The sequence below is a fragment of the Euphorbia lathyris genome, chromosome 5, assembly GCF_963576675.1.
Source record: "Euphorbia lathyris chromosome 5, ddEupLath1.1, whole genome shotgun sequence".
NCBI classification, from domain to species: Eukaryota; Viridiplantae; Streptophyta; class Magnoliopsida; order Malpighiales; family Euphorbiaceae; genus Euphorbia; species Euphorbia lathyris.
Genome location: NC_088914.1, coordinates 31,319,998 through 31,338,870, shown reverse-complemented (window position 1 = coordinate 31,338,870; position 18,873 = coordinate 31,319,998). Strand labels below are relative to the sequence as shown.

The window sequence follows — 18,873 nt, the reverse complement described above, 5'->3', positions numbered from 1 at the left end:
AATATGACTAGCTAATCGGATCTCTGCTGACTCATGAGATCTCTATGAAAAAATTTGAAGCAAAAGAAAAGTCAGAAGACAAGAAACAAAAATCACTTGTCATGAAAGCTGACTCAACCGAAGCTGATTCATCGGACGATGAGGAAATGGCCATGTTCACAAGGAAGATGAAGAAGCTGTTCAGAAAGAATGAAAAGAATAGCAAGAGGCCATTCAGAAGAGGTGACAGGTACAAAGCTGAGTCCAGTGATAAATACAAAAAGGACAGCTCCAAATCTGTCACATGCTTTGAGTGTCATCAAACTGGGCACATCAAGTCAAGCTGCCCTAATCTAAAGAAGGACAAGAAGGGAAGAAAAAAGGCAATGGTGGCCACATGGAGTGATAGTGATGAGTCAACCTCATCTGAAGCTGATGCAAATGAAACGGCAAATATATGTTTCATGGCCGATGATGCTGACCGCACTTATTCTGAGCAAGCTGACCTCTCTAATGAAACTGACCAGGAGGAACACAATAATGAGGTAACATCCTTACTTGTGCTTAGAACTGAGATGATAAACGCCCTGAGTGATTTATATGCGCTAACTAAAAAGTGCAATAAGAAAGTAAAAGCACTCAGCAGGCGGTGTGATGAGATTGAAGAGGTCAAGCTGAGTGACCTCCGATATCTTCTCCAAGACAACTCAACTTTGCATAGTAACATAGAACTTTTGCATAAGTTTGTCTCGGAGGTCCAATCAGATTCAAAGAAACTGAAAAAAGGATGTCACTACCCTACAGAGCCAAATAAGAGGCTCAACTAAAAAATCCCATGCTGAGTACTCAAGTACTAGTCAGCATAAACAGTTCACACAGTGTGACTGTTGCGGGAAAAAAGAGGCACACAAGAGAAGTGTGTTGGTACAATAAGTGGACTGTCCAATGTGACTTCTGCGGAAAGAAAGGACATACCACTAAGATTTGTTGGCACGCTTAGCACAATAATGCTGACCACACTCAACATCACCCTCAAAGGGTAATTCATTGTGACTTTTGTGGTAAAAATGGCCACACGATAAAAGTATGTCGTCATAAATTGAAATATGACTTTGCACCTGTTTATGCTAACAAACGAGGACCCAAAAATAATTGGGTACCTAAAGATGAATAGTCTAAAATGCAGGTGAGCCTGAGATGCGTAGAGAAATCAAAACTGTGGTATATAGACAGCGCATGCTCGATGCACATGATTGGTGATGAAACTCAGTTCATCACACTAGAGCCTAAACAAGGAGGAAGTGTAAGCTTTGGAGACAATAAGAAGGGTAAGATAGTCGGCTCAGGTACTATCGGAGGTAACCAAACTATTGAGTCAGTCTCCTTAGTTAAAGGTCTCAAATACAATCTGCTGAGTGTAGCTCAGCTTTGCAAGAGTGGCAGAAAGGTTGTATTTGATGATACTCAGTGTCAAATACTCGAGGGAAAAACAAACGAAGTGATTTTAACTGCCCCTCGTGTAGACAATGTATACATGCTGAGTCTAGAAAAACAGTTTTCTAAAAATATATGCTTAGTGTCTAAAGAGGATAACTCCTGGCTATGGCATAGAAGACTTGGTCATGTAACCATGGACCTTCTTGCCAAACTAGCTAGAAAGCAACTAGTTGATGGATTGCCCAAACTTAAATTTGAAAAAGATCAATTGTGTAATGCTTGTCAGCAAGGCAAACAAACTAAGAAGTCATTTCAAAGTAAAAATATTGTCTCAACCAAAAGACCATTGGAATTACTACACTTGGATCTTTTCGGACCTGTCCAGCCACTCAGCTTGGGAGGTAAGAAATTTTCCTTAGTCATTGTAGATGATTTCTCTCGGTATACTTGGATCATCTTGCTGAGTAGCAAGGATGAAACATTTGAGATGTTCACCACATTGATCAAGAAACTTGAAAATGACAAAGACCTAAGAGTAGCTCATATTAGAAGTGACAATGGTGGAGAATTCAAAAACCAACAGTTTGATGAATTCTGTGAAACCAGTGGTATTGACCACAATTTCTCTGCTCCTAGAACACCTCAACAAAATAGGGTTGTTGAAGGGAAGAACAGAACAATTGTCAAAATAGCTAGGACAATGCTGAGTGAAAATAGGCTTCCAAAGTATTTCTGGGGTGAAGCTGTCCACACAGCATGCTATATTCTCAATAGGGCTTTAGTTAGACCTATTCTTAAGAAAACCCCATATGAACTTTGGAAAGGACGAAAGCCCAACATTGGATACTTTCGTGCCTTTGGGTGTAAATGATTTATACTCAACACAAAAGATAATCTTGCAAAATTTGATGCTAAAGCTGGCGAAGCGATCTTTTTAGGGTACTCAACTAACAGCAAAGCATATAGAGTGTATAATAAACGAACTCAGGTTGTAGAAGAGTCTGTCCATATTGAGTTCGATGAAGCTGACCCTGCAGGAAAGACAACTTAGCTCAATGAAGATGAACCAAGCTCAGCTTCCGCTGAACAAAATAGAGCCTCTGAGTCATCAATACAAGAGCTGACCAAAGGTAAGCAAGAAATTGAAATAACCTTTGCTGACCAGTCTATTCCTGCAGAGATTGTAGAAACACCTGTTCCAAACAACTCAGCATTGCCCAAAGAAATAAAAATCCCAAGAGGACATTCAGAGAAGTCCATTCTTGATGCTGCTGACAACAAGCTGATGACAAGAGATCAGCTTAGGAAGTATCTCAGCAATGTTGCCTTCGTCTCAATACATGAGCCAAATAATTTCGCTAATGCTGAGCACGATGAATATTGGATCAACGCTATGCAAGAAGAGCTTGATCAATTCATAAGAAATGAGGTATGGGATTTAGTACCTAGACCTAGGAATCAAAAGACCATAGGAACAAAATGGGTCTTTAGAAATAAATTAGATGAGCTAGGCAATGTAGTCCGAAATAAAGCCCGACTTGTAGCCCAAGGCTATAGTCAGCAAGAGGGCATCGACTACGGTGAGACCTTTGCACCCGTTGCTAGGTTAGAGGCTATACATATATTGTGTGCATATGCTAGCTATATGAATTTTAAGTTATATCAAATGGATGTTAAAAGTGCTTTTCTTAATGGATTTATAAACGAAGAGGTATACGTCAGTCAGCCTCCAGGGTTTGAAGATCCAAAATTTCCAAACCACGTTTATAAACTCAAAAAGGCCCTATATGGCCTAAAGCAAGCTCTAAGAGCTTGGTATGAGAGGTTGACCAACTTCCTGCTGACCAGGAATTATGTCAGAGGCAAAGCTGACACCACCTTGTTCATTAAGAAAAAGGGTAAACATACCCTGCTGGCACAAATTTACGTAGACGATATAATCTTTGGTGCTATTGACGAATCTTTGTGCAAAGAGTTTAGTAAACAGATGCAAACTGAGTTCGAGATGTCTATAATGGGAGAACTCAACTTCTTCCTTGGACTTCAAATCAAGCAAGGTAAGAACGACATCTTCATTAGTCAGTCCAAATACGCCAAAGAAATGCTAAAGAAATTCGATATGGAAGATTGTAAACCCATATCAACCCCAATGGGTACTGATACTGTCCTATGCAAAGATGAGAAAGGTAAAACTGTAGATAGCAAACTATATCGAGGTATGATTGGCTCTCTACTTTACCTTACCGCTAGTAGACCTGATATCCAGTACTCAATATGTTATTCTGCAGGATATCAAGCTGGCCCCAGGGAATCTCACTTAGTAGCTGTAAAAAGAATTTTCAGATATTTGCAGAGCTCAGTTAATGTAGGTTTATGGTATCCAAATACAAGTGACTTCACACTGATTGGATATACTGATGCTGACTATGGACGAGATAAGCTAGAAAGAAAAAGCACCTCAAGAGGATGTAAATTCCTATGAAGCTGTCTGGTTTCGTGGTTTAGTAAGAAGCAGTCATCGGTAGCTTTGTCTACAACTGAAGCTGAGTACGTTGCTGCTGGAAGCTGTGTGGCCTAAGTCCTATGGATTAAGCAACAGCTTGAGGATTATGGTGTCAAAACAGAAACAATAGAAGTCATTTGTGACAACAAGAATGCCATTGACTTATCTAAGAATCCAATCCAACACAGCAGGATGAAGTATGTCAGCATAAGACATCACTTCATCAGAGATCATGTACTCAAGGGTGAGATCAAGATGACCTACGTACCAACAGATGAACAGCTTGCGGATATCTTTACGAAGCCCTTGGCTCGTGAGCAATTTAACATACTACGGGAAGCTATCGGTATGTCTAATCCTCTTCAATAATTCTATGTGCTAAATTGAATGTTGAGTGATTACCATGCTGAGTGATTGGTGATAATTTAGTAACTATTGCATGCTGAGTTAAAAATAACATGAAATCACCCTAAGCTGAGTAGACATACATGTTGAGTGATTTTCCTAAGCTGAGTTACTAAGTCCACAAACAATTATCCTACGTAAAACTGACTACTCAGAATCACAAACGTTTGATATTCTTAATGCTGAGTAAAACCCATTTAAAACATTAAATGCTAGCACACGCATTAATAGCCACCTAGGATAACGTAAGCAATAATGAGAAAACCCATGCGCCGAACGTGTCATAAATACCAGAATCTCTGTCGGTTGATAATCTCGAGGTTAAACGGCTAGTTCAACGAATAGGATCAATTAGCACCTCTATAAATAGTGGAAGTATCCCCACTTATCACTCTTTACACTCGAAACCCTTGGCATTCAAATCTTTCTTTCTAAATCTCAAAATCCTCTCAAAGAATTCATAATAATGACGAAATCCCAAAATCCTTCCGGTGGTGGTAACAACGACGAACACACCGACGCAAACCCTAAGTCTCCTCCTCAACAAGGTCAGCATGACCAAACTCCAAACAAGAACCATAATACTGACCTCACAACCTCTTCAAAGAAGAAAAAGAAGGACAAGCAGTCGAATGAGAAATTCTTTGTTAAGGTGTACCCAAGTGTCAAGAATTATGAGGTGGTCAGATGTCGATGGTTCTCTCCAAGCTTCATAGCACATGAGCAACCATTCTGTGAGTGGATTGCGAAAAACGAATGGGCTGGACTCTTTTCACTTGCTGGAAGAACCTATCCCAGGTTAGTACGTGAATTTTACTCCAACCTCTGTGTTGATGGAAGTGATGCTGACCATCTTGTGACTCACATTAAAGGTAAGAAGCTCACTATTACCCATTCCTATCTCGCAACCCTCCTAAACCTTCCAAACACCGGAACGGAATTCAGGACCACTAAGGAAAAGCTTGACCATACTGTATCATTCTGTAAACCAAAAAGTCACAAAGGAGAAATATCCAGTACATGTATGGGTCAAAACCAAAAGATGGCTCACTATCTCCTCACTAACTTCATCTTTCCAAAAATAAACTCAGCATCATCCGCTTCAAATTTCGAGCAGTGCTTCATTTGGCACATGTTGACCTACAGCCCTCTCAACATGCTCGTATTTCTAGTAGGAGCACTCCAACGGAGTACTATCAAGCTCAGGCTGGGTTCTCTTATTACCAGAATCCTTGAAGACCACCAAATCGACTTGGTAAATGAAATAGAAACCATGGGAACTGAAATTACGGCTGCGTTGTTGTTTGGGTTAGTATATGACCAACCTATCAAGCCCAAGAAGGGAAAAGGGGTCATCGAGGAAGCTCAGGGGGAAGCTCAGGAGGAAGCTGATGATGAGCAACCTCAAGAAGAAAATATCGCTGTAGCCGAAGCTGCTGTCCAAACTAAGCAAGACAAGAAACGCAAAGCAATCCAAACCAGCTCAAAGGATGTTGATGCTGTCCCCAAGAAAATTCGAGTTGTCTCAAAGGGGAAGAAAGTTAATGCTGATCAGGGTAAGTCAGCAGAGAAAAGAAAGAGGCAAGATGAGCCTGATGAACTGGAAAGTGAGGAAACACCTCTGAAGAAGAAGAAGAGAACTACTGAGCTGAGTCCAGCTGAAGCTGTCCCTCTTGGCTTTGCTGTTCCTGATGATTCCCACTTCATCAGAAGCCAAGAGATTGACCTTGAGCAAATTCCTGCTAATCAAAAAGCAGAAGAACAAAGTGACAATGAAGGTCAGCATGATCATGATGAGGATGTTGAGCAACATCAAGAAGCTTATGCTGAGCAAGAACAAACAGAGAATGTTGAGGAAGTTGAAAGTCCAGCTGTACAGACTGAGAAAGTTGATGATGAGCTCTCAGAACAAGAAATGGTCAATGAAGGACTCAACACTGATCTCGGCATAGAATCATCTCTTGATTCCATTCCTGCTGACTCGCCTCCCCCAAAGACCAAAAAGTTGAAAAGGCTTAAGAAGAAGGCCTACAGACCTCCAGTTATTGACCTCCTGGGAGATTCGCCTCTGAGGAATGAAATCACAGACCTTACAGATACTCAATTTAAGTTCTTCTCATCGCATCCTGAGCCCCCTACACAGGAATAACAAGCCTCTGTTACTCATACCGAGCAACATGCCAAGACTCCAGAAAATCCAAACCAAACCGAGCAAGAGCTCGAAGTCCTAGATGCTCAAGGAGACAAGCACGCTAAGGAAAATCCTGCTCAACCTGAGGTGCCTCTCCCTGCACCAACTCAGGTCCATGTTGAGCAGGTAACTATCTCTGCAGATCCACCTCCTTCCCATCCTATTTCGTAGAACATTGAGTAGTCAGCGCCTGCTGCTCATCAACATCAAAGTCCAGTTGCTGACCATACTGGCACTTCTACTCAAGGACAGCACCAAACACCTCCTCAATCAGGTGCTACTAGAATTCCGGCCTCTGAGATAAATCCTGAGGCACAATTTGCCTATCTTCATGCAACTGAGTCCGGACATCGCATCATTGACTCGGCTCAACATCTTCTTCAGGACTTAAACAATTCTCATACCGATGCTGCTGGGTCCGCAAATGCTGAATCACAAGAGTTTTCGTCTATCACTCAGCTTCTTAATGAGATCAAGAATCTCAAAGATTTAGTAAGTGTCATGACCTCAGTCCAAACCCAGCAACCCAAGCAAGAATCCTTTGTCAAGCTGACTGAGCTGATATTGATGATGGTGAATCACATGAATTCACTTCAAGGACAGATCAATGCTTTACCAACAGTTAACATGGGCTATGCTACCTCTACTGAGTTAGATCATTGTTTTACCAAGTTGTCTTCTGAGCTGACTAGTACTCGTGACCTTCTCTCTTCATCTTCCCAATGTACGATGGATGAAATTAGTGAAGTTGTCCGTCTTCTGAATCTGAGTAAAGAGGAGATGGAAACTGATATGGTCAAAACCAATACTATCCTCCAAACCACTCAAAGCCTATTTCGCCATGTGCGTCACACAAACGCTCAGCGTGACATTTACGACAAGGCTATACTTAGAATGTACCATCAATCTTATGCCCAGCTAGCGGAAGCAATGTCATGGCTAACTAAGTCACAGGAATACATGCTCAGCATGATCAGCTCATCTATTCCCGTCTCAGGTTCAGTTTTGGATGATGGAGTTCCAGTGCTTGATGGGTTATTTGAAAGCACGAAACGTCTCAAGGCATACTCGGTCAAGCTAACTCGTGCTGCTCTCAATGACACCTTCATTGCTCCTCCGCCTGATGGTGGCAAAATGGGGGAGAAAGCACAAGCTGCACAAGCTGATGGAACTCAGCCTAAGGCATGAAAGGCAGGAGAAACTTCGGGTAGTAAGAAGAAAGACAAAGGCAAAGGGGTAGCTCAGGCTTAGCTCAGGCTTAGTTATAAGAAATTAACTTATGTATTTCTTTGTATGTTGGCCATTTATATTAAGCATCTTTTTCATTCACATTGTTTTCCATAAGTGATGCTTAGTGATGCTTATTTTTATACTATATGCTGATCTGTCTATAAAAAAATTGAACAAACAAATAACTTCAAAATTAAATATACTCAGTACACATCAACTCTGATACATCCACATCTAAATTCTGATACCAAAACTATTCATGTATCAAAACTGAGTAAAACATTGAACTCTTCTGAAAGTTGACAATATATGCAACCCTTACGGGGGTGTAATTTCAGAAGAATTAAATGTAATTCAATCATGGGGAATTTCAATATTGAGTTCCATGAATTAAATATTTTGCCAACATCAAAATGGGGGAGTTTGTTGAAACACCTTTCCATAAGATTTTGATTTGACAAAATCATTTAAGTTTAAAACCATGATTAAGAGACAATTAAATTTAAGTGCTTTGATTTAATTGTACTAATCCGTTTGTTCAATATTGAGTATAAATGCAAAAGGAAATAAAGATTAAGACAGGACAAAGTCAGCATGAGAACACAAGCTGAGTGAAGAGCGACTCAGCATAAGAAAAGATAGGTCATCTTCAAAACAACAGCTCAAGATAGAAGCTGATCAAAGAAGCTGAGTGGAACGGAACTCAGCATAAAAGAAGTTTGCTTCAGAACTAGATCTTGCAGAACGAAGCTGATCATGGAAGCTGAGTGAAAAAGAACTCAGTATGAGAATCGATGATAATCAAAGACAATGACTATCAAAGTGAAGCTGAGTGATCTTCAGGACAGCATGAAGGATCCGTTAGCTAAAAGACAAATTCGACAATTGTCTGCACCAATAATAGAAGTCTTGGAATTACGTAAAAGCCAAATTCCAAGGTGTATGGGTCAACTGTTCTTTGCTATAAGACAAACTGCCGCAAGAAGACAAAGCCTGCAGGAAGAAGACAAGCCTGACATCTGAGGAAATCAGAAAACATGATAGGCCTGCACATCTGAAGCTGACCAGAAGCTTGTCCCCCAAAAGAGCCATTTTGGATTCAACGGACAAATCAAATTCAAATCATTTGATCCTCAAAGTTCAACTATAAAAGGACAAGCAATTCTCTTGGATCATTGCCGAATTACAGAAACTACAAGAGAGAAAAATACAAGTTCAAAGCACTCAAAAATAAGAAAGAAACCTTACACCCACTTTCTATTCCTTGTGTAAATGCTAGATTGATTGTTTTGTAATCATCTAAAGTGTTCTTATCCCAAAAAGAGCAAGTTGTATCAATTGTGAATTGGGAGTGTCAAGCTGAGTGTTTAGTTGTAAATACTCAGTGGTAGAGAAATCTAGGTGCTGGGTTGTAGCACTTAGTAGGAGTTGAGTAGATGAATAGAGGAAGGTACTCTTGCATATTCAACTGCCTTGTAACCGGTTTGTGCTCTACCCTTAAAGAGCTCAGTATTGGATTCTAAAAGCCCGGACGAGTCTGGGGACTGGACGTAGGCAGAGAGACCGAACCAGGATAAGTGATACTGAGTAATTCCTAACTCTCTTGATTATATATACATATGTGCATGTGTTGCTTGTTATATTTACTCAGCATATAAATTGTTTAAACCTGACACTGAGTAAATTAGAGTGCTGAGTTGGAAGCTGATCACAAAAGTGTCAATTCCCAACTCTCAAGTGAAACAGTCTTAGTCAGCATCTGACTAAAGCTGTCTTACATTAAGATCGGCCAAGCTGACCAAAGCTGAGTTAATAAACTCACCAAAATTATCAAGTCAGCAAGATTAATTAAGGAAAAAGTTATATTAGTTCCTAACCCCCCCTTGGAACTAATCACACGGGACCAACATATATATCTTTCCGAAACCTAATAACTGCTAGTTATTACATCAACAGTTCCAAATTCTTTGAATGCCAACAATTTAACATTGATATTAGCATATAATTAGAATAATAAACACCATTCTACATCAATGCTAAAGTCGCAAAGGAGAACTTGGTCCGAACAAGTCCAATAACATGCATATTAACTTTTAAAAGCCAAATTTGTAAAAAAAAAAAAAAGCCTAAAGCACCACACTAAGATTAGTCTTTTAAGGCTACCTGGACGTATATAAAGGTTAAAACGATAAAAGTAACTCTCAATCCTTTTTCACTATTATATTTTACTATTATTTGTCTTATACTTATAATTGTAACTTTAGTATCGGGCTGTACATAGAGGACTTACTCTAATATAGGTTTACAAAGATCAAACACTTCGCAAATCCACGTACACCACTGAATATATGGATTTCTTGAGTTATATATGTGACTTCAGTTCACTAGTGAAAAAAGATTTTATTGTATTGCCTTAGTTGACAACGCAACACAAATAAGTCAATTGCATCGTATATTAACAACTAAGCGACTTGACTATTTTTTTAATATCAATTATGTCACATGTTATAAGCTGTGATGTAGTTGTGTAATTGCATCAGGCCTTTAAATAGACCGACACAATTAACAATTGTCAATTGCATCCACTTTGTGAACTACGACACAATTGTGTGATTGCATCAGGCTTTTAAGTAGGCCGACACAATTAACAATTGTCAATTGCATCACATTTTGTGAACTACAACACAATTGTGTATTTCTTCGGGCCTTTAAGATGTCTGATGCAATTAATTGATAATTATGTCGTATGTTTACGTTGTGTGTTTAAAAATATGACGCGTCCGCCTCTTAAGTTGGAGATTTTATATCATACTATTATAATTCCAACTAGGCTAAGTAGTTGGAACTTATAACCAATAAAAACACTACATGTGGCTTCATTAAGATACGACAATTAAAACAATTAAGAACCTAAATTTAAAGTCTTGCTCTTTTCCCCCGTTACGTTTCTTCCTATGTGTTTTCTCTCTGCGTCGTTTGCGCTTCTTCCTTCAATCATCTCCGACTTGATTTCTGTTTTTCGCATTCCACCTTCTTTTTTTTTTCAAAAAAAAAATTCTGTTTTTCCATTGTAGTAACTTACATTAAACAACTGATAATTTTGGAATTAGTTTAACTTACATTTCCCCTGACAGAGAAACATAACCCCATGACAAGATTATCTCATACAACTTTGATACTAAATCTATATTTATTTAAATAGAAAGGGTGGGTGTCTTCTATGGCAATCTTGCATAGTAAAACACGTATTGTTAGTTTTGTATGCGTTTATTAGAGCGCAAGGTCTCTGCATCCATGCGTTCCAGGACTCGACGAGCTTCCTCCTCTGTTGCTGGAACCACATTGCGAATCCTTAATCCATTCGCGGCTTTTGCCTCAGGACGTACAGTAAACGTGAAGTAAAATGTATTTGAAACCTCACTTCCCTACCAATCACTTCATGACATGTGTATATATATTTCTCTTTCCACCAATCATACCCATGTAGTGAGATTCAAAAACGATTTTGATTGGCCGGGAGTATTACTCCCGGAGTACTGTAAAATTTCTGGTTAATTAGAGGTTGTTCTGGGTTTTCAAGTTCTGTGTAAAGAACACATGACTTCAAACGCAGGAAGTCTCCAACATCAACTAGTCTTAAGAAATCAACATGATCAACTTCTAAAAAGTAGGGAACCAATCCAGCAAATGCATAGGTAGTTGAAAAAGCCAATTCGAATGCCCGATGCATTAAAAACCCTCCGAATATTCGACCATGAATGTTTCTTTGCTGTGGCTGGCAAATCAAAGAGTTTTCAAGCCGTGTATCCCTCATAAGAAAGCTATTTCTGTCAGCCAATGCTGGCATGTCACAGAAAATCCGCCCCTCGGCCAACAATGCTTGCAGTCTATTGAACTCACCATTCTCACACCCCCTTCTCTCTTGCACTCCTTTTTTTCCTTAGATTACTCCTAGCTTCAGCTTCTTCATAACATAACTTCTCTTGTTCAGTTTCAGGTGATAGCTGGTTGACTGGAGCAGCTTTCCCAGTCTTTGAGTCACGGGCCACAAATATGAAATTTGCTGTCAGAACTACTGAGCTAGAAGCATCAGGACCCTCTTGAATGAATTGAATGACTTCAAGTTGAATTTCAATTGATGACCTCCCAACCCATATAACAGAACCAACTATTTTGAGATCATTGTCAACAGAGATTGGCTTCTTCAAAACAATCTTGTCTATGGAAGCAGTAACCAGCAAGAGTGGCCTTGTTGTGCAATCATCATCCGAACAATGCTTGACTGAAATGGTGCCAGCTAAAGCATCAAGATCTTCAAGCAATTTTCCGATTCTGACCTCATTACAGGGATCCCTGTACTGCTCTCTAAGTATATAGTCAGAAGAGAAATTGTAGAGGATGCTTGTGCGACTCTGATTTGGGGTTTTGGTGAGTAATTCACTCTGAGGAGGGGCATCTTTAGGTGGGTCAAGGAGTCTTTCAAAAATCTGGGACCTTGCTTCCCAGAGAGCATTGGTCACCGGAGAATGGTACATTCCCGGCCATAAAGCAATGGGCTTTCGAGTTTCGGTGGCCGGAGAGGAAGAATTGTTGTCGAAGGGAGTGGCAAAAGTGGAAACTACAGGGATAGTATTGGGGGAGGAGGATTTGAAGTTGTTTATATGTTTAGCTAAACAACCGTAACTTATGTATCAACAATATTATGATGAATATTTTTAAATATAGCAATACATAGCTTGATTGTTATGATATTATGGTGATAAACAATGATATGTAACGTAATTATGCACAGCTAAGTCCAATGACTATTTTTGTAATTGGTATTGTGAGAGATATATTTGGACCTGCATAATTTTGGACGAACTGATGCTTAAGGATGGAGAAATAATAGTTTTGTGACAGAAATATTTTTATTAGTTCTTTTTTTTGCACTCTATTGATGCTATGTCTGTAATTCATTATAAATAGAAAATTAGTGTAGATATTTCATCAGCCTGAGTAATAGTTTAATAGTAATTTACACACTATTTGATGCTATGTTTGTAATTGGTTATAGATAAATCACTAATGTAGATATTTTATCAGCAATGGTAATAGTTGCAAAGTTATAGTTTACCAGAAATTAGGAACTACTGATATACTAAACCAACAACTAATTAAGTTAAAAATATACTTTATATAAATAACTAAAAAATATTCTTGTTTTCTAACATTGTTTTTATTGTTCTCATGTTTTCTCAACTTAGACTAACTCTTTATTTGTGAAGGTAGAATTCTTGATAGATATGCATATGATGAAAGGAAAGAAAATAATTTAGGATGTTCCTTGTTAGTGCTAACAAGGATAGATATTCTCATGTATTTTATGTCTTGCTTGCAAATGTAATTGATAATTTGATTCTGATTTCACTACTCCAATTTTTGCAGGGTTGGGAAAAATTTGTTATTTCACTGTTTCGTTATTTTGATCGTTCTCAACAGACAGGCGTTTATCGTCCTCATTCGTTCTTCACAAACAGTTGCAACCCTCAATCACATTCAAAAGTTCAATGGAAAATACAAAAGGTACCATATTTTTGTATGTTATTATTCTAATTATTATTATTTTTTAATTAGATATTAATGACAATAAAGAGAATAATTTGCATGTTATTCGCGAAGATCGATTTAATGACAATATGATGGGATTGACTGTACAAAATGAGGATGAGGCATATAGTTTGTATAATGAAAAATGTTTTTCGAAAGGGGTTCAGTATTAGAAAACATACACATAGATTTCGTTCAAGGACAAGAGAGATTTCGATGCGTATCTTTTGTTGTTCCAAACAAGGTTATAGTACAACAGATCCTAATAGTACAAGATATCATAGCACAATGGAAACTAGGACTGGGTGTGAAGTAATGATACAATTTTTAGTTAGAAATGGTTTATGGGAAGTGACCAAATTTATTCAAAATCATAATCATGAACTTGCATTGCCTTCGGAAGTTCATCTCTTAAGATCTAATAGGGATGTGACTGTTGATAAAGGAAAAGTTATTGAAACAGTGGTTAATTTAGGAATAAGCACAAAAAATGTTTATGCGTACATGTCAACTGAGGTTAGGGGTAGTAAGTTTGTTGGCTTCACAAAGAGAGATTGTTATAATAATGTGAACAAACAGAAGATGATATTAATTAAAGCTGGGGATTGTAAAAGTTTAGTTGATCATTTTAAACTTAGACAAACCGAGGATGCAATGATTTTTTACACGATTCAAGTGGATCAAGAAAACAGAATGACAAACTTTTTTTGGAGAGATGGAGGTAGCATGCATGATTATGATTCATTTGGAGATGTTGTTATCTTTGATACCACATATCGTATAAATATATATAATTTGGTTTGTGCTCCTTTTGTTGGGGTTAATCATCATTGGAAAAATATAATGTTTGGTTGTGCGTTTTTGCTTGATGAGACAACAGAATCTTTCATATGGTTATTTACATCATTTTTGGAGTCAATGGGGGGAGAAAGCACCCAAAACAATATTTACAAATGAAGATCAAGCTATGGCTAATGCAATTAAAGAAGTTTTTCCACACACAAGCCACATGTTATGTTTATGGCATATATCGAAGAATGCATCATCTCATCTGGGGAGTTTCAATTCTAACAATGAATTTCGAAAGTTATTTTATGAATGCTTGATGCATTATGACTCAGAACTTGAGTTTGAAGATACTTGGAGAAAATTGATGAATCAATTTGAAGATTTGAAAGATAATAGTTGGCTTCGTAGGTTGTATGAGAAACGAAAGAAATGGTGCACATGTTTAAATAAGGAATGTTTCTCTGCAGAAATTAAATCCTCGCAACAAAGTGAAAGCACCAATAGCGTTTTGAATGGTTTGGCAAATAAAACCACTTCATTAACCAAATTTGTACTTGAATTTGAGAAATTGATAGCTAGTTGGCGTGAAGGTGAACCATCAAAAGACTTTCATTGCAAACAATGTACTCCTTTAATCAAAATAAAAAATAGTAGCATATTGAGGAGTGTAGTAAGAGTTTATACACTCAGGATGTATAAGATATTTGAGAATGAGTTCCTTAATGGAATTGCAAAAACTTGGAGAGAAGTTTCATCATGTGAGCATATATACACTTTTGAGGTAATTAGTGGAGAAGCAAGAGATCCTAAAACTCGAATAGTGGTTTTTAATGCAGATACAATAGACATTAATTGTAATTGTAAGAAATTTGAGTCCATAAGTATACTTTGTTCTGATGCATTACGAATTCTTAGTGTGAAAAATATGAAGATGATACCTGAAAAATACATTTTGAAGAGGTGGACTCGAAGTGCAAAAGCAAATGTGATTAAGTCAATGGAGTGAGAAGAATTAAGCATACATGGTATTCAAGAGACTGAAACTATATTTTGAAATCACTTAATGTCTCGTGCATATAATTTGTTTTTTAGAAGTCAACGATTTGAGAGAACAAGAAAGATTTGTAAAGATGCATTAGCCAAAATTGAGATGGAAGTTGAACACAAACAGGAAAAATTAAACTTAGAAGTTGATCATGTTGATGATAAAGTGAACACTGATCTTTGTTGTGATATTAATGTTGCAATTTCAAATCCTCCGTGGGTTAAGCCAAAAGGAGTTGGTAATGCAAGATTGAAGGGACATTTTGAGAAAAAGAAAAACAAGAGCAAAAAAATGATAAAAAAGATTAGGTATATTTTCGTATACTAATAATATTTTTGCAATTAAATATTTTGTTATATGTGTGCTTATTATTTTTTTTTTGTTTCTAAAATGTTAGTTAAACAAAAAGTTACAGACATGGAGGATTTTCTGAGTCATCCAATTAAATTTTCTCAAAGATTCATTGTACCCACACATGTAAAACTATGATTAGAAACATAAATGTATTGATTGTTCCTTATATAGATTAACTATTTTTTTTTATGAAATCGTTTAACTAATTATAGTTATATTGTTTTTATAGAATTTTTTTTAACTCCTATCATTTCTCATGAGTATACCACAACTACAACATCGCCGTTTTCAATGCAAACAATGCCACAAATACATGTAAGATTTTCAAACTTATTTGTTTAAATATATAATATGTACTAATATTTTTGTGATATTTTTGTAGAACGTGCAATATAACTATAATGGTATTGAATCAAATATATCTTTCACATCCATGATGCAAAACATTAATAATAGGATTAATTTGAATCAAGTAAGTATTTAAACATTATGATAATTATACAAGTTTCTATATTCGTTAAGCTAACTATATTGATTTTTGTTATAGGAATGGGACAGAAATCCAAGTAATTGCTGAAGACTGCAGTTTTTAATTTGTTTATTTTCTTTGAATAATGCTTCAAGTAGTAGTTTTAACTTTGTTTCCTATTCTAGAGATTAAGTACAATTTATTAGACCTTTTTCATTAGTAATGAAAATTGAATTTTGTTTCAGTTTAATGGTTGTTTAATTATGAGTTAATTTTTAATGGTTTGCTTAATGACAATTTTTTCTATACTCAATAGTGGTTTCCTTGTTTAACACATTTGTCGATACACATTAATACAAACAATTCATGTGCATTCAGGAATGGTGATTAAAATTATTCTAACTAAATAGTAATCAGTGATTGCAGACGAATATAAAAAAAATGGTAATACTAAAATTGAGACTGAGTAAGGTACAATGATGAGTTTATGAAAAACAATATATATTAATAATATAATGAATGATAAGAAATATTCATATTAAATTTTGAATTACAAAAGAATAATGCTAACATGAATTAGAATGCAACTTCAGTACACATGATAAGAGTCTTATAAAAAAAAAGTATAAATCATGCATATTGAGTAATATGCATGTTTATTTTTCCACAAGAACTGAATTACAAGTCAGGTACATGACTGAATATGAATATGACTTCATGGCCATCTCTAAACGAGTCCACTCCTTCGGCCAAAAGTTGCCAAAAATATGCCTCTGACAGTTGTGCCTCCACCCCTGGCTGACGAATAAATCGCTGAGTAGAATGTATTGAATAATAGGTCTCTCTGGTTATAAGCAGCAAGCTTTGATGAATTTTCAAACTCCGTAAAAAGAAGTGGCTTCCAGAGGATGTTCTGGCATCCTCCATATGATTGTTGAGCCAATTATCCAAGAAAGGTAGCAGGTTTTTGTCATCTGAACTAGGCAGCCTGAAATCAACCCAACAAACCATCATCTAGAGGTGTTAAAATGGATTATATGACATACTCGTGTTATTGGGTTACCTTGATCAGGATAAGAGTGAACAGTGGCAAAATCAATGTTAGGAATTTGATTATTTGAAATGAAATCAGTCCTAATTGAGAAATTTGGATTGAATTGCTATTTTTTAGCACATGATTGTCCATAAAAACCTTCCAGACCCACTTCTTATAAGTGTTTGCTATCAATGGATTTCAAGTAAGAATCCATCTCTCTAATCCATGCCTGGCAATATGAAATCATCGAAATTTTCATACATAAAGGTTTATTTTGAATTAATGTTAGTGGTTAAGGAAAATGAAGCTTAACCTAGACTTAATTTATGGAAAAAAATAGATTGCGGTGTAGGTAGTAAGTGGACCATTGTTTATCTGGGTTCATCACATTCATTATTCATTATGAACTAAAAAGCGTATGGCTAATTAGTGAGTTCTTAAAAACTTTATAAATGCCCCAAATTCATGGAGCTTGGCAATCTTTTCATATGGCAACAAGAGATTTTTTTTTATGGCAACAAGAGAAACCATGAATCTGTATATTTCCAGGAATAACAAAAATCAACCAGCTGATAAAAAAACATGATGAATATTCTAAATTAAATCATTAAACTGTTGATTGCCTAATTTAGGAACTAAATTCTGATTATCCACAAGACCCATTACTTGCTTCAAACAATTTCTCTACAAGTTAACACTAGATTTTATCTTATAGAAGTGATTCAGGGATTTAATGATTGGATTCCTACCTTTCTTATTCGGAAAAAGATTATCACAGAGGTGAGTGCAAAGATGGGAGAATCAGCAAGGTGAGAATTGATGCAATCGAAGCTGGTAACACATTAATAGACTCCTCCGGTTGAAGATAATTGAGAATCTCACTGAGAGAAACGTTGAGAGAAAGTAGAGATAGCAATGGATAACACATCGATCGACTCCTCCGGTTGAAGATAATCGAGAATCTCACTAAGAGAAACGTTGAGAGAAACCAGAGATAACAATTGATTTTAATTTTAGGTAAGAATTGATGCAATCGAAGCTGGTAACACACATCGACCGACTCCTCCTGTTGACGATAATTGAGAATCTCACTGAGAGAAACCAGAGATAGCAATTGATTTTAATTTTAGGTTTTTTAGTTTTTAATTTGGTAGGTTGGTGTGTATTAGTGAATACACATGGCATCTTTTTATTGGCTACAAGGTGCACGTGGCATGGTGAGAGATTTGATGATGCACAAAGCTCTACTCCATGGGATATTCATTGTGATGAGGATATCAATGCTGATATTGATGTTGAAAATGAAAATAAAGTGGAGAGGGATATGATTAACGAGATAATTCATGATGTAGAAGACCATTATACAACGTGTCCTCGTATATATGATAGTATTTTTTAGAGCCTCTAAAAAACCGTTATATCCCGGTTGTACAATATACCCTAAAATTTAGGCCATCCTAAAATTATTCAACTTAAAGGCGAGCCACTGTTGTACTGATAAGAATTTTATACGGTTGTTGGAAACTTTGGCAGAAATGCTTCCAGAAGGAAACGAACGTACCTATGAGGCAAAGAAACTTATGCGCCCCATGTGTATGGCATGTGAGAAGATATGCATGACAAAATGATTGTATTTTTTTTATCAAACTGATTACTCAGATGTGCATAAGTGTGCAAGGTGTGGAGTGTCCCTTTACAGGAGAAATGAGAATGATTCGAGTTTAAGTAAAAAAAAGAATGTAGCTAAGGTATTATAGTATCTTCCAATTATACCAAGGTTCAAATCCCTTTTTTTGTGTGAAATTTGTAGAATTTTTCCCTCCCTTGTGCAAATTTGGGAAGGGGT

The 18,873-nt window shown here is 36.8% G+C and overlaps 1 pseudogene; it reads right to left on the bottom strand.

Moving 5' to 3' along the window:
- Positions 1-11,238: 11,238 nt before the first annotated feature.
- On the bottom strand, positions 11,239-14,109 carry LOC136229746 (acyl-coenzyme A thioesterase 2, chloroplastic-like; annotated as a pseudogene).
- Between the last annotated feature and the right edge of the window lie 4,764 nt (positions 14,110-18,873).